Source organism: Gossypium arboreum, chromosome 11, assembly GCF_025698485.1.
Source record: "Gossypium arboreum isolate Shixiya-1 chromosome 11, ASM2569848v2, whole genome shotgun sequence".
NCBI classification, from domain to species: Eukaryota; Viridiplantae; Streptophyta; class Magnoliopsida; order Malvales; family Malvaceae; genus Gossypium; species Gossypium arboreum.
In genome coordinates this window covers 123,712,369-123,730,499 of record NC_069080.1, presented here as the reverse complement: position 1 = coordinate 123,730,499, position 18,131 = coordinate 123,712,369, and the positions used below count along the sequence as shown (strand labels likewise).

The window sequence follows — 18,131 nt, the reverse complement described above, 5'->3', positions numbered from 1 at the left end:
TTTTCTAATATTTACCAGGATTCGACGATATTAATGAAAGATTCGTCAAGAACAGTGAAAGATTGACTAATTGGTTTGAAAGATCAATATTGTATAAAAATTCTTTGAAATTTGGGGGTCCTAAACTTTAGATCGAGATGCACTTACCGCACTTGATAGAATTACAGAGGTTATCGACGTAAAATTTCAACAATTGGTAGAGAATTAATTTAACAGGAATTGGTTTGATATGGTAAGCAAAGTAATTTCAGCAACAAAATATATAAAATTTGATGTAAAAGAGAGGGAAATGAAGAAAAGAGAGAAGAAATAGAGAGAAGAAAGAAAATTCTAATTGAGATTGAAAATAAAACAAGAAAACCTAGTCTAATTAGGAAAAAAAATGGCTAAATACATATGTTTTGAATTCCTAAGGGTGGCAAGAACAATTATCCCAAGTTCTGGGCCGAAATTTAAAAGAAAAATAAAAGGGACATTTTTTAAAATAGGGTGGCTCAAAATTTTAGTATGCAAAGAGGAGTGGCATATAACCATTAGGCCATGGCCTATTTCTTGTTTAATTTCTACTTCAAATAGTATTTATTTTAGTATGACTTTTATCTTAGATTGCCGAAAATTTAAAAAGAAGGAGGAGAAAGTTATGATTTGTGTAGCACCTCAAACTCGGCCCAGAAGTTATGGCCGGATCCGGCATGCCACATCAAAAACGTAAAAAAAAATTTCCATTCTAAGTCTAGAAAATCGTACTTGATGTTCAAAAGATTAATTCATTAAGGGTTAAAGTGAATGGAAGCTGTGCACGAGGTAGGAAATCGGAAAAGAGGTGGTGAGTCCATCGGACTGCTTAAGTACCAAGCTCCCTTCGGATCCAATCCTAGACATGCATACCGCCATTGCCACACCTTAACGTCATGGATATTTCTAGGAAACCGATTCGATTAAGTCATTTTTTGGGAAAAGTGATTAATTTTGGAAAATACTTTCATTGCGGAAGCTTTGCTTGTTATCGTGCTATTTTGAAATCAACTGTTGTTTTTGAAAACTCGCCCTAAAGCTATCCAATTTCAACAGTTAAAATAAGTATTACCTATCTTAGTAATACATATTAAAACCATCAAAATAAATAAGCGGCCTTATTACATTTAAAAGCCCAAAACCTCAAACGTAATTAAAAGGATGTCCAGTTCACCGAAGAAAATCAAACTTTGAGCGGTGGCCACTCCAATTCCCTCATGACTCCAAGCCCACTATGGTTGGGGATTTCTGCGTGGATGAAAATAAAAGGGTGAGTTTGGGAAACTCAGTGTGTAAGGAAAACCCATTCAAAGCCCAAGTCACTCAAGCCTATTGGGCCTAAGCCCATTAAGGTAACAGTGGTACTGGGCGAGCCCTTTTCAGATTACAATAAACCGGGCCTTAGCCCTTATTCAGATAATGTATGGCTCATAGGCCCATTTCAAAATACATGCAACATCGGTAAACATATGCAAGCCCATTTGGGTAATAGTGGTCTGGGCCGAGCCCTTTTCAGATTATAATAAACGGGCCTTAGCCCTTATTCAGATAATGTATGGCCCATAGGCCTATTTCAAAATACATGCAACATCAAGTAAACATATGCAAGCCCATTTGGGAGACTACTCAACCCACCAACCACTACACTCCACCCGTACCAGCCATACACTCCATGTGGGAATAGCTCAACCCACCCAAATTTAACACTCCACAGCTTGACCTTGCGCTCAGTTATCGAAGAATTGAGGCAAAGCCTCCAAGACGTGGACAAGCCACTTTCAGTACTTCCTCCGTCAATATCCCAATCCCATGCATCGAGATAATAACAGCATGGCATGCATAAATAACAACAATCAAACATGCATTTAGGTCAATTTAACCCTAGGGTATTTGGTAATTTATCTACTAGGGTAAAACGTAAATTTTCCACTTTTAAAGGTATTTCAGTAATTTATCTATTTTAGGGTTTTTCATGCATATTCCTACTTTTCACGTACTAACAGAATCACGTACCGAGGGTTCTTACCGAATTGGGCCCATTGACCCATCATTCCAATTTTGGCCCATTAAGCCCAAAAATATCGAGGGCATAGAAATCATGCACTTTGCAGTCCAAACATTGCAACTTACCAAAAACATTAATCGATTTACCTCACGAGCATTCGCACACTCGCAAATCTACAAAATACAAGTTTTCGGCATTTCGGCATTTCGGCTTTTGCCGATCTAGACTAAGAAAGAGGGTGTTAGTTACACACCTGTTTGCGATGATATGCTGACGAGATCCACACACGAACCATCTACAATTGGATTACTAACACGTTAATCTAACTATTCAAATACAAACTACGTATTAACCCCTTACAATATTCGGCCAACCACACCTACAGATCATAGTAAGCTTATAAGAAATCAATAAGCAACTCATTAACAAATTTTTGTCAATGTTTACCACATAATCATAATTTCACTGCAAGCTGTCTTCCTAAGCAACAGTCACTAAATTATTTATAACTGGAGCTACGAAACTCCAAATCAAGTTCGGTTAATTTTCCTTGAAAATAGACTCATATATCTTCTATCCATAAAATTTTCAGAATTTTTGGTTTAGCCAATCAATACCAGATTTTTCTCAAAGTTTCCCATGTTTCACTGTTTGACTAATCTGACCACACTTCATTACGAATCAAATTTCTCATTGTACAGAATTCAAAATATGTTCTCGTTTATTCCATTTGAAACTAGACTCATTAAGATTTAATTACATAATTTATTAAGCTTCTAATTCATCTCCCACAATTTATGGTGATTTTCCAAAGTCACGTTACTGCTGCTGTCCCAAGCAGATTTATTACCAAATCACTCTTTCATACACCTATCTTGCATACATGTTATTTAAACATGTATATCACCAATCAATCATCACATATCTATGATTTTTACTTAAGCATAATCTCCATTTCATCATTTTAAAGCACAACATGTTAGCCGATTTTTCCCTTTAGCATCTAAGGCACATGCATGCTCATTTGTTTGGCTCAACTTCACATATCTTCCATTTTTCATCAAAAGAACATGAAACAACAACCATTTCCTTCATTTTAATTCATGACCAAATGCTCACAAAACAACTAAAAATCAAAATATACTTCAAGAGTTAAGGTAGAATCAAGAAAAACTCATGAACCTCAAAATAGAAGCAAGTACCAAGAACTTACCTTCAATTTTCCTCCTCCTAATGACCGAATACTCAAGAGATTTCTCCTCTCCTTTCTCTTCTCTAACTTTCAGCTATGATGAACAAAGATGGACAAAACTTTGTTCTTTTCACCCCTTTTTCTTTTAATAAAACTTCATATTTCATCCATTTAATTCTTTAATACAAAAGACATGATATTCTTATCATGAAACATTTACCTAACCCATTATCATGAAACATTTACCTAACCCATTATCATGGAACATTTACCTAACCCATTATCATGGAACATTTACCTAACCTATTATCAATTTGTATCAATTTGTATCATAAATTATGGATATCAAGTGTACATTTTGTCTACAACAACATGATGGCTGGCCACTTCATGTAAAATAGGAGGTTTGTCATGCAAATCCTCCTATTTTGCACTCCTATTTATTTGGCCACTTCAATTTAGCCTATAGCATTTTCAAACATTTTCAAACATTTTCACATAGGTCCTATTTCATAATTTCACTCCCTTTTTCTTATGGAACAAAAATTAACTAAAATTACCGGGTTCTATCTTAAGCTTGGGCTTTCTAGAGGCCCACTAACATAATTAAACCTATGCCAACATTCACAGGATTCCCGAAAATTGGGGCGTTACAATTTGAACCTAAGATATTTAAGAGATATACAAATTACTTCTCCATTAAGAGTAAAGCTTATTTTTCATTTAATTATTTCAACTAACCTCCTATATTTTGAAATATTACCGTCCTTCTAATGTAATACAATCTATTAAGTTAGAAAGAGGCTTAATTACACTCATAATTCTATTGAGGGCTATTACATTAAAAGTTAAAAGTTTGAGAGTTAACATTCATAATAAAATATTATTTATAACATAATTATTAAGACTTTGTCAATAACATAATTATTGTTCAGAGCTTTAAATTAAACTTTAAATGCGAAAAATTTTGTAGCATTATCCAAAAACACTTAAGATTAAATTTGTTTTATACGTAACTTTAATAAAAAAATTTAAATATTGCTTTTAAAATTTTTAAAACAAAAAGAAATTCAAAGTGTTAAACGTTTATAAAAATTATATACTTATTTAAAAAGTTATTAAATTTTTATATATTTGACGCCAATAAAAAATAAAACATGGTTAAAAACAACAAAAATCGAAGATTTTGAATATTTTAAATGCTATTTTAAAATTTTTTACATTTATGTTTTAAATATTTTTATATTTAATTCTAATTAAGAATCTTAAAATTTTTTAAAATATTTTATCTATATTTGTTTAAAATATAACACTCTTTTGTTGATTGAGTCTTAGTTTGATTGACATTAATTTTTTTGCCAGTGTAAGAGGTCGTGGGTTTAAATGCGCTGAAACGTATTATTCTCCTATTTAAGGATTACGTATAATAAGATTACCAGTATACTTTTTTATTCAACAAGAAGCTTTGAAAAATTGACAAGTGTCATTTTTTAAAAATGTTTATGTTTTAATATTTTACTACAACCCTATAGGACAATTGTCAACCCTTGTAAAGTCTAAACTCCATTGATATTATACCAAATAATTTCTCATATATTTATAGTAACATATTCAATATTAGTAGAATTTTCAAAATAGATATTTATAAAATAAAAACACATATTAATTTTTTAAAATTATTTATAGAATAAAAAATATTATTAGTATAACAAATATTAACCTTAAATATAAATTATAGGGAAGCATATTTTTAGAATAAAAATACATTTGCGAGGAGTTATGACTATCATTCTTAATTTTTTTATAATTTAATTTCATAGCACTCACAACAATTTGGTGATTCAACATTAAGTTCTACCTAACAATTGAAAAGCATCGAATTATACTTTTTAATTTTATTACTTTATAAGTTATTTAACTTTTTCTGTCCATAAGTTATTTAATTTTTAATTATTAAATTTGATTACTACTTTTTATGAAAATTTGTTTGCCCAATTTTTTATTTTCAAAATTATATTTTTGTGTTAATATATTTTACTTAAAAGTAATATATGAATTAATTAAATATTTTAAATATAACGCATAATAAATTCCTGCATCACACAGCTATAAAACTAATATATATTGCAAAATATTAATTTGATAAAAATATCATAGTAATCCCTTTATTATATTTTAGATAACATTTTGATTATTTTATTGAAAGAATAAGTAAAATAAACCTTGTATGTTGGATAAAGCAGCAAAATAGTCCATTAGTTAAATTTATGCCATTAAAAGTTTATTTTAATAATTTTTGCATAAAAATAATAGAAATTTTAGCCCTTAATCTTTATTGAATTTTACTTCTACTCTTTTTATTTAGTGTAAGTAGGCCCTCAACGTTTTATTTCTGACATAGCATTGTTTTGTTGTTGGCAAATAATTTCAAAGTTCTCAAAAAAAAATCATAAAGAAAAACTACAATTATTGATTTCTTCTTCCTTGAGGGACCCACTTTTTTTGGTGATCATATCAATCATGGGTTAGAATTATGCACTACCTTTTCAGAGAGAAAGCTCAAATACATATATGCTGCTTTTTTTACGTCTTTATAATTAGGTTTATATTTTAGATATATGTATTTTGTTTCTTTATTTGTTCAATTTGAAAATATAAATATCAAAAATATATATTAAATATGTTGAAGAAAGATATGTTAAAATCTTAAATATTCCTACATTACATGTGTTTATAGTATTTATTACATTGTTTTTTGTATTTAATAACTAAAATATCTAAAATAATCAAGTTTACATTTAATATGTTCAAAAAAATACATTGATCATGAGGTGTAGTGCAGTAATTGCATAGGGGAAAAATAGGGAGGTTGGCAGGCCTTGATTCCTTGAAAATGGAAAATTTTTTATTTAGACCCCTTTATAATTTATAAATTAATATTAAATTAGTTATAATAAAATTATACTTTGACCCCTTAAAATGATAAAATTTTGATTTAATACTTTAAAAATTTTAAAGATATAGACTATATCTTTTTTTAAATATATATTAAATTTAGCTATGACCTGTTTGAAATAGTGATTAGAGCTTTCACCTGACATTTTGATGGTAAGAGTTTAAACCCTATCATCTTCTTCCTCCTTCTTTCAATAGTGTATTGATAAGAAAATTATTATTTTTAAAAATATTTTTCCTCGTAATAAATTCTAGTAGAAAATTAGAAAGACTCAAACGCTCGGTGATAAACAAAAGAATGAATAGATTTTAGATGTGATACATTGTATCATGTATATTGGATCTTGATGGGCATCAAAGGAGGTGCCTATAAATGCATGCAACTTAGAAAAGCATTTGGATCACTCAAATCTCAAATAGCTTTTAGCACACAACAAAAGAAAAAATGTCTTCTCAAAATTCTGCAAATCTTGTTGTAACTCATGATAATAAAATGTCAAAGGAAAATCGCCATTTGGCCGATTTTAATCCTAACTTTTGGGGAGACATTTTCCTCTCTTCTCCTGCTGAAATGGTACGTTTCTTATCTCTGAATATCTCGTGTTTATTTGTGTCATGTATTTGATATATAGATTTTGAAGGGTAAAAGTATCATGAGGTTTCTGTACTAACATTTAGATTTCATTTTGTCCATTTTAATTAAAAAATAGATATATTATTCTTTGTATCTTAAATTAAAGAGAAAATTTGTTTTTTCACGTTAAAAACTTATCTATTTTTACTGTTAAAAACTGTCGGAGTTGACGAAACAACCAAACACGTGGCATTTTACTGTTAAAAACTGTCGGAGTTGACGAAACAACCAAACACGTATGCCACATATACTTCATGCTAATATATATGGATCAATTTTTAACAATAAAAATGGATAAATTTGTTAACAGAATGTCTAGTTTGCTCTTTAATCTAACGTATAAGGACTAATTTGCCTATTTTAAGTAAAGGGTGCAAAATGAAATCTCACTTCTAGTACAAGGGCCTTCATGATATTTTTACCATTTTAAAGGTTTTTTTTATATATATATTTGAAGGATTATATATTCTTTCAAAAAATAATATATTTATTTTCATTTCATTCTGTATTTGACATAAATGTTAGACAAAAAAATTGAAAATGTTGAGTAACATAATATGAAATTGATTATAAGTATAGCCTTAAAATACAATTAATAATGTGATTTTAGAATGAATTGAAAGCGTTTCAAACATGAACAGAATATAGATGCTAAAGCTCATCTACAATATGAAGAATTGAAGCAACAAGTGAGGAGGATGTTGGTGATAAGTACCGATAAACCTTGCCAAAATTTGGACATAATTGATGCAATCCAATGCTTAGGTGTGGCTTATCATTTTGAGAAAGAGATAGAAGATGCTTTACATATTATATATCATCATCATTGCAATAATGCTCAGATTGATGATGACCTCTACACTGCTTCTGTTCGATTTCGTCTACTGAGAGAGAATGGCTTCAATGTTTGTTGTGGTATGCCTTAATTTGTTAGAAGCAATATATATATTAATAAAGATAGTGCTCTAGATAGATATTATAAAAATATTTAATCGATTAAAAGTTTATATAAATGATAAATACTATTATATTGATAAATTTAATAATTTAATCGATATAATTTTAGTGGATCCCTCCTTATATATATAAACTAAAAAAGAAAGAGTTCACAATCTAGAATATCGAAACAGGGTGTGAATCTTTGGGATTCAAACTCATTGCTTCCTCTCTTTTTTTTATGTTTTCAAATAGTGACTTCTTTTATACCAAAGGAAAATAATATTTCAAATTTATTTGGTGATTGAGCAGAGACGTTCAATAAGTTCATTGATGAGAAAGGGAAATTTAAAGAATCATTAATCAATGATGTGAAAGGTATGCTAGAATTGTATGAAGCTGCACACTTTCAACTGCATGGAGAAACTATATTAGAGGAAGCTCTTGCTTTTACTATGTTCCATCTAAAGTTGGCGGAAACTACGATGGACTATCCTCTCTCTACACAAATTGCTAATGTTCTAAAGCGACTCCTTCGCAAGAGCTTGCCAAGGTTGGTTGCTAGGAGTTACATTCCTATATACGAAGGATATGCTATCCTTGACAAAAATTTAATGAAATTGACAAAGTTAGATTTCAACATGGTACAACATTTACACAAGGAGGAGTTAAGCAAGATAAACAGGTAACCTTATTCATAGCCAGACCTATACACAAGCCAACTATTGACATATATTTATCGTTATTTTTAGATTGGTGGAGTGTTATTTTTGGATATTGGGAGTATACTTTGAACCCCATTACACCACTGCTAGAACTTTCATGACCAAAGTAATATCGCTCACATCAATTTTGGATGATATTTATGATGCATATGGCACATATGAAGAACTTGAAATCTTTACGGAAGCAATCCAGAGGTCACTTGAAGCATTTATTTTCACCTTCTCTTCAAACTCATCAGAAATAAATGTTTTTAATTGAATTAAGATAGAAATAACCATTTGAATTCATGACATATTGTAGGTGGGATATCAACTGCATAGATCAACTCCCAGACTACATGAAAGTATGGTATAGTGAAGTCTTAAATGTTTATAAAGAAATGGAAGATCTAATGTCCAAAGAGGGAAAATCATATCGTGTCCAATTCGCGATAAAAGTGCACTACAACAAAATTGATTTTTAGCGGCGTTTTTTTAGGCCTTTAGCGGCGCTTGTAAGCGCCGCTAAAACTATTTGCGACGTTTTTGCAAGCGCCGCAAAAAACGCGGTTATAGATCATGCCACTAAAAAAACGCCGCTAAAAGTCATGATCTTTAGCGGCACTTTCCCCACAAACGCCGCTAAAGGTCATGATCTTTAGCGCCGCTTTATCCACAAACGCCGCTAAAGACCATAGTCTTTAGCGGCGCTTTTTCTACAAACGCCGTTAAAGACCATAGCCTTTAGCGGCGCTTTTCCCAAAAACGCCACTAAAGGTCATAAAATTTTAAAAAAAAAAATAAAAATAAAAATATAGAATCAAAACTAAAATAAATAATAAAAATTAGATTAAATATAAATATAAATAAAATACAAGTCCAAATAGAACATCTTGTTTGCGAACCTAAACAACACTGAAAATGCAAAGGTCTTTTATAAAAGACAAATTGCTAAGTTTTGAACTAGGAATTCTAATAACTTGGAGGGCAATGCAAAGTTTAAACTTCATAAACTACACTCTCATTAAGACAAGATGCCAATGAATCTACAAACAGAGGGGAAAAAATATTATAGATTTGAATAGTCTGAAAGTGCCTAAAGGATTTTTGTACACTACTCCAGTTTGTTAATGCAGAAATCATTGAAAAGGCTGTGCATAATATGTACCTACAACATACAAAATAATGTAACGTGAAACCCAAATCCGTTAACTACAAAATTGCAGGAAAAGAGAGAACAGCTTAATATTTCGGTTAATTTGGTTTTTTTCTTTTTTCTTTTTTTAACGAAACAAAATTAACCTTCAACATTTTTTCAATGGATAATTCTACATATACAACCAAAATATAAAAACAAATCAAAATCTAGAAGCACCATACAATGAAGATATTAATCACCATCAGATGTTAAATTAACACATACTAAAAGTTCAAAACAAATAAATGAAGGTATAAAACTTAACAAGACTAATCCTAACTAATAACCAAAATAACATTCAAATATCAAATTTTCTTAAAATTGAATTTCAGGACCATGTCAAATTTTCCTAGAAAACTTCTAGTCAATAAAAATTTTGAGAAAGCAATCCAAAAACTCCAACACTCAAATAAACTACATATGAAAACTACATACAAATTGTTTAAGATAAGGATTGATGTATCGGTATCTTAACCTCAGTTTTCTTCAAATAACCAAGTTACATACACTCAACACCTCAAACAGATTATGAAGGTATAACCTTGTAATGACTTACCTTGATTGCAGCACCAAAACATGACTCAACAGTTGTACTACTCGGAAACTCTGTCAAAGGATAGAGGAAGTAATACTTGGTAAGAATGAATTCAGTGATGAAATGGTACTGAAACACCCTCAACTGGCATGCTAATACCAAATAATAAATTCAAGACTCTAAAACCCACTTGGTACGCTAATTCTCTAGTGTGACATAGAACAAGTGCAGCAGCTTGCCCAGCAACAGGTTCAATTTGCTGAAGAGTTGATAGAACAAAAACAGCTGTTTTCCCCATTCCAGATTTTGCTTGGCAAATCACATTATGCAAATTAAGTTGCTGCAAATCCACAGCTACTGATGAAGAACCATCTTCAGCTGAAAAAGAACAAAAGAAAATACATAAAATGTGTTAAGTTCAAAAGACATTCATAGCAGATAAAGACGGAAACACATTCAATTGAATACACGATAATGTTGGACTAATATGCAATTTCTGTACCAAAATTTACTCCCAAAACAAAATTATTTATCGCATACCCAAAGTTCTACTAAGAATAAACTATCATCTAGAATAGCAGGAAGACCTGAATTCATTAAAATATATATATGTATATAAATAGGAAGAGAATGCAAGATAATGACACTAAAACAAAAAGAACCAGACCGAGTTCTGACACTAAAACCCACTGAAAAATTAAGGAAGCAGTGGTCTGAAAACTAAAACAGAGACGAAAAAGGCAAAGACAAACTTGTTCTAAAGCTGAAAACCCTAAAAAAACCCACTGAAATAGAAGTAGATAAGAATAGATCAGAAAACTAAAAAAAGACATGAAAAGGAAAAGACAAAGTTGTAGGAGTGACTCTCAGTTGCTCTTACGAAAATTCTCTTCCTACTGTCCTGCGTGCGTGTTTTTGGCCTATAGTGAAATTTTTTGCTTCTAATTGATTGATTCAAATATATATATAAATCATAAAAATTAATATAAAAATACATATAAATTGTTATGTTTAATATTTTAATATTTTTATTAAAAATAACAATTTAACACTAAATTTAACACTAATTTGAAAAAATGTAAATATTAAATGTCAAATTTATTATTACCTATATATTTTAATGCAAATTTATAAATAATTTTATTGTTAGAAAATTAATAAAATTTATATCTAAAAATATAAAAGAGAAAATAACCTCAACTTTTGAATTATAAAGAGAAATGAATATTTAAAATTATTATTTTAATTTTTAATTTGAACTGATATTATTTAATTGATTAAATTGCATCAAGCCTGCTTATGGTGGATCTGATTTTTGAGCTTTGAAATTATATTTATTAGTTAAATAAAGTTGAAACTAATTCAATAAATTTTTCCTGCAAAAAGTTATAACTTCTGTGGTTAATTCTTTTAAAGTGGAAATTCAAAGCACATTATACACTCTACACGATTCATGTTATTTCCTCGCATACCAGATGCAGAAGATGAAAACCCTGCAACAGGATGACCTCCATTTTCTCTCTTTTGTATAGGTTCATTAACCGTTAATATATTGATTCCCAATGCATTAAAGGAAAAATTACTTTATATGGTAACCTTAAAGATTAACTATATCTAAAGAAAGGTAAGATGAATTTACTAACCTCAAGATCAGTAGCACCATCACCAATCATGTCTAATGCCTTGTATCCCTTAACCTGGAATTTTTTTTTTGGTTAGACTTGGAAAATGAATTTTTAGCCGGCCAATACAAAAAAGCCACAAGACTCACCTTTCTTATTTGTTGAACAGCAGTAGCTTTTCCTCTACTCCTCGAAGTGGGCTCATTAGCATCGAATCCCAGAAACTGTTTTCTTGCTAAATTCCAAGGATTGATGCAACAGGCTACAAAAATGCTTCTCAATTAACTATTTTCTGGCAGTAGTTGGCCATTGGTTAACCATTGGAAGATTATATTAATATACAATAACATGGCTCTCTCAATAGTAACGAACTTACATGCTGTACAATGACTCTTACTGATGACAACATTACCCATATCACACTTTCATAATTTTATATCTAATTGGTTTTTCAGAAGTCACCATTTGCTGCATGTGTAATATCTAATGTCAAGTAAGGATTTCCATTTCGTGTTTTCCAGTTTCCTACATTCAAGTTTCTATTTTCAATATCATCAAAATATTGCAAGTGATTTCAGATCTACATTTATCAGAAGGGCAAACGAAACCACATGAATGCCTTAACAGAACAAAGTAAAACAGAGATGGTCTTTCAAGCATTTAGTAGCATAGTTGCATACATTGATCATTTGGCGGAAGCCCTCGGAAATTAGATAAACATCGGTATTCCTTGCCTTCAGCTTCTTGACTAATTCTTCAATGCCAGGCGAAATCCTAGAGATCAGTAAAAAGAATAATGAACTAGGCTATCAAACATCATTTCAAAGAGAAGATTAAAAAGAAAGGCAAACAAGAATAAAAAATCGTTAATTCATTGAGGAGTTGATGCCCTTCAGTAGTCATTATAACTTGTATGGGAATTAAGGATTATCAACCACATAAATGCTACCTAGAATATCAAACACATTGAAGAAGATGCCAATAAGCAAGGCTGACAATATTTGAATTGAAGAACTGGAGAAATTTGATAGCCAAGATAACAAACCCTTCCTTTATACTTCTTATCACATTACAATCAACAAGTTAATATGTAAAATTTTGGAGCAATTTCCAAAGTAAGAGACAGACAAAAAGAGACCCGCAAGTCAAAGTTTCATGAAACAATCAAAGTTCTAAAACCTCAAGTCCAAGTACTGCAATGAACATATATTCCATATTTCAACTAAATCCAATGAAGAAAAAACCCTTAAATCATAAAAAACACGTACATACACACACAGAGAAATACCAATTGGACTGATAGTTGATACTCTTTCAGTTGAGACCAAAACTGCTGGTCCTTGTACTTCTGGTTGCTCATCCTAACAAAACAAAACAAAAACATACACCTACTCATCCCATGCCCCAGATATTCTTTAAGAGCTTAGACTATCATTTAATGGAATAAGGAGAAGAATCATTCTACCTTAACATTCGCCAAAGCAATTATATAGTTTTAGATGAACTATTGCTGCCAAAATTGTGCAAATTAATAATAAACCAAGCTCAAAATCAGAATCAAGAGAAAACAAAGGTGTACCAATTTACGAGCTAAAAACAGACAGTAACTATGAAAATATCAGCCACAGAACATGCTTGTTAGATATATCAAAAATCAATAAATACTATCTCCGTGCGATGATTTTAGAATTAAAAAGAAAATGAGATCGAACATAAAAGATTTAAACAAAAAACAGAGATGATGCTGCCTCCATCCGATTCAGACAGATCTAGCTTAGTCAATCAAAAATAAATCTCAAACCCACAAATACCCATAAAGATCTCAATGAACACCAGATCAAAACATGCAGATATATAAAAAGGCAAACAGAAATCCAAAAACCCAGTATGGGATCAAAAGAAAATTTTTATCAAAGAAATCAAATCTAAAGAAAATGAATAAAAGAAAGGTACCAAATGACTAAAGAGGATGACTTTAGAGCCATGACCCATCAAATACTTGATGGTGGGAACAGCATCACGGATCCTTGTGTCATCTGTATGGAACGTTCAGATCGACTCTAACAAACACTTTCTTTCCCTTCAAATCAGCTTCCTTCAAGTCCCCAACACTCTTCTTTGTAGCCATGGTAGTAGCACTTCTTCAACAACAACCAACCGTATAAAAAACGCTACACCCGAAAAAAGGATTAGAGAACCGATCTGCAAAATCAATAAGAAAATGGGAGTATTCAAAGTGAGAGTACTTACGAAGATGAGAGAGGCGGATATATCTAGACAGTGAAAAGAAACGAAGGATCGAGAGAAAAACAGTAACGAGAGAAAAAGAGTAGCTAAATTTTATTTGGGGGATTTAGGGCGAGCGACATAGATGAGAAGAAGAGGAAGTTTGGGAGTGAGCGGGATTTTTTTGGAAGTGAGCGGGTAAGCAAAATTAAGCTATAATGCCCTTTTTTTGGTAAAATTGTGGCCTTTTGTGGCGTTTTCAAAACAAACGCCACTATAACTCAAATTTTTTACGGCATTTTTAATAAAAACGCCACTATAGCGTAATTTTAATTTTTTTTATTTTAACATATTTTTTTATTTTTTCTTTCATAATTTTTGTGCTGAGATTACTATTTTTAGAATTTTTTAATTTTGAATATTAAACTTTTTAATTGAAATATGGACTAAAATATTAAATATTAAATTTTTAAGTTTTTAATTTTTAATTTTAATTTTTAATTTTAATTTTTTGAAGATTTTTATAACTTTTAAATTATTGTATAAAAAACAAAAGGAAACTTCAACAAAAATAAAATGAAATCGATGAATTAAAAAAATATAAAATGACACAGCAAATTTAATTGTTTATCAAAATAAACGAGCCGTTGTAGCAGAAAATGTGGTAGCTAGAGTATGATATTCAAGTAAAATAAGATGAACATGGTGAATGTAGTTACTAACCTAAAAGTGAAGTCAGCCTTGTTCAGAGGAATTGACAACCTCGTTGAATTCACCAAATATATTCGGACAGCAGAGGGGACACTCGACGGCTATGCAACAGATGCACAGGGCGAAGGCGATGGAGGAGATGGGTTGCGACGCACGGGGCGAAGGCGATGGGTTGCGATGCACGGGGCGAAGGCGACAAACAAAAACGTTTAAGTTAGAACTTTATTTTGTTTGTAATGAAACGGCGTTGTTCAAATCGAATTTTGAGATTAACATTCTACCCATGGCCATTAAAGCTTAAACCATAAAACCCTAAACCATAGACCTTGAATCTTAAATATTAAACCCTAAACCCAAAAATAAATTTAATCAATATTAAGTACTATTGCTTCCATAATTTATTATGAACATAAGCTTTTACATTAATATCTATGTATATACACATCAACATCCATATGATGTTTTTTGAGGTTTAGGGTTTTAAAAGTTATAGATTAATGTTTAGTGTTTTTTAGGGGGTTAGGGATTTTAGGGGTTAGGGATTAGTGTTTATGATTTTTTTGGGTTTAGGATTTTAGGGGTTATATGACTTTTTGCGGCGTTTTGAGCAAAAACGCCGCTACTGCTTAGTTTTTTAGCGGCGTTTGACCAAAAATGCAGCTATTGCTTTTTTTTAGCGGCGTTTTGAGCAAAAACACCGCTATTACTCTGTTTTTTAGTGGCGTTTTTGGTCAAACGCCGCTATTGCTCTGTTTTTAGCGGCGTTTGACCAAAAACACCGCTATTGCTCTATTTTTTAGCGGTGTTTGACCAAAAACGCCGCTATTGCTCTGTTTTTAGCGGTGTTTGACCAAAAACGCCGCTATTGCTCTGTTTTTAGCGGCGTTTGACCACAAACGCCGCTAATGTATAATTTTTGTGGCGTTTTTTGATAAAACGTCGCTAAAAACGCCGCTAAAACCCTATTTTCCTGTAGTGGCGGTATATATGACTAATTTGTTTTCTTTTTTTCCAGAAAACTACTTAATTTGCAATCTTAATCAACTACATTATCTAGTTTTTGTTAACTTTTTGTTTGTTTGTGAATAGATGAAACAACAAAGTCAAGTCTACCATGCTGAGGCCAAATGGCTCCATGAAAATTACACACCAACAATGAAGGAGTATATGCCAATAGCATTAGTTTCTTGTGGTTATCCGCTACTTACAATTGCATCTTTTGTTGGCATGGATGATAGCATAACAAAAGAGACATTTATTTGGGCATTCAATGACCCCAAAATTTGTAGAGCTTCAAATACTATTTGTAGGTTGATGAGTGATATCGTTAGCCACAAGGTATACAATTTAGTTATTGTTTATCGCCATAACCCATAAAACAGAAATGGATGAGTAGCTCTACATTAACTGAAATTAAATTATGTTTTATTGTAGTTTGAGCAAGAGAGAGGACATGTTTCATCGGCTGTGGAGTGCTCCATGAAACAACATGGGGTGTCAATGCAAGAGGTATACAATGAGTTCTACAAGCAAATCAACAATGCTTGAAAGGATATTAATGAAGAGTGCTTGAAACCAACAGCAGCAGCACCAAGGTCGGCTCTTAATCGAATTCTAAATCTCGCAAGGTTTATGAATCTCTTTCACAAGGGTGAAGATGCTTACACGCATGTTGGTGATGCAGCAAAAACTAGCATCAATGCCCTGTTGATTGATTCAATCCCAATTTGATTCAAGAATTTAAAGTTCAATTGAACTCGAGCTCACTTTTGAGAAGTACATCCTAAAATATCAGCATTTGCATGAAATTTATTCTTTTATCCTCGTGTGGTCAGCTCATTCGTGAAATAAAAAGGCATGGTTCTACTTGCCAACCTTTTCCCGAGTTGAGTGCTTTATGTAGCTCGGGTTGTTTAAGTGTTTATTGTGTATTATCTCTCTTTTATTAACAAAATTTCATGCTTTTAAAATAAATGGTGTCGTAAAGAACAAAAATAATCAATGTTGTTATTTTTGAAACATTTTCAAAATATATATAGTATTTATAAACAGCAAATGACGGAATCTCACATAAAGAAACAAATAATTTTCTTATCTTGATTAGCACAAGTCATTAGCACCATTTTATACAGCATTGAGCATTAACTATCATAACAAAGTAATTTCTACCTAGCTAACAACCAACTGACTTCAGCTAACTACTAACTGACTTGACAAACTAGTTAACTGCTAGTTGTTATCTGACGGTATTCAAATAGTTGCAAATGAAAAGTTATAAGTAACCAAAAGTTATATCACTTGGTTATTAATCAAAAGTTGTCACTATTTATAGTAATGAGTTATGTCTTTTAAATTCAAAAGTTATATCCCTATTAAGAGACATGAGACCTCTTATAAGTAGGAGTGGAATTTCATTTATATGGCACACCCAAAAAGATAGGAACAAAGTTTCTTATTATTCTTCCACGATCTTTTATTTTCTTAGATTGTTTTATAAAAAATTATTATGGAAATTCTTCATAGAAATTGATATTCTTACTATGCTCCGCTTAGTGCTCAGTGGATTGTTTCCCTCAGTGCAAAACATAGACAATCATTGGGCTTCATTGTATGCTTGAGGTTTATTTGTCAGTAACTCTTTTTCACACAATAATATAGGTTGGGGCAAATAGAACATTAAACAAAGTGACATTGATACAAATCTTGAAGTTTTTATTAATTTATCATAAATTCATTTTTATCCCCACACCGACAATTTTATAACTTTATTTTGAAGTGATTTTTGTTTTTCAATACTGTGATATCATATCAAGGTAAACTACTTGTTAGTCACTCTAAATAAGGGTTGTTCCAATTTTGATTACCCCAAACTTATTTTATTAAGTTGGTCACCCAAAAAAAGAAAGTGTTCAAATTGATTACTCTACTATTAAATGCTGACATAATGCTAACTGTGCATTTCCATGTTAGCCACTCTAAATTGAGGATAAGCTACCTATTAGTCACTTTAAATAGGAGTTGTTCCTATTTTGGTCACTGTAAAACAATACATGAAAATGTATCATCTTTCCACTGCCATTTAACGGTAAAGTAATCAATTTGATCAATTTCTTTTTTGGAGTTACTGTTAGAGTAGTTAGTTACGAGTTGTTAGTCTGGTACTACTAGTGGTTAAGCTGTTGAGGAAAGAATAGTCAGTAGTCGACCTCTATAAATATCAATTGTATTGCTCAAAGAAGATAAGACTAAATAATAAAATACATTCCATTACTCATAAACTTCTCTATTATTCTCTCTATAGTTGTTTACCTTAGATTTCATCATGGTATCAGTCGCCTAGTTCCTGGTGGTTGTTATTTGCTCCGTGCGCATGGATCCGTCCATTGAATCTCCGACTG

At 31.2% G+C, this 18,131-nt stretch overlaps 1 pseudogene; it reads left to right on the top strand.

The window, feature by feature from the left end:
• Window positions 1-6,455: 6,455 nt before the first annotated feature.
• Window positions 6,456-16,464, top strand: LOC108472157 ((-)-germacrene D synthase-like; annotated as a pseudogene).
• Window positions 16,465-18,131: the final 1,667 nt, after the last annotated feature.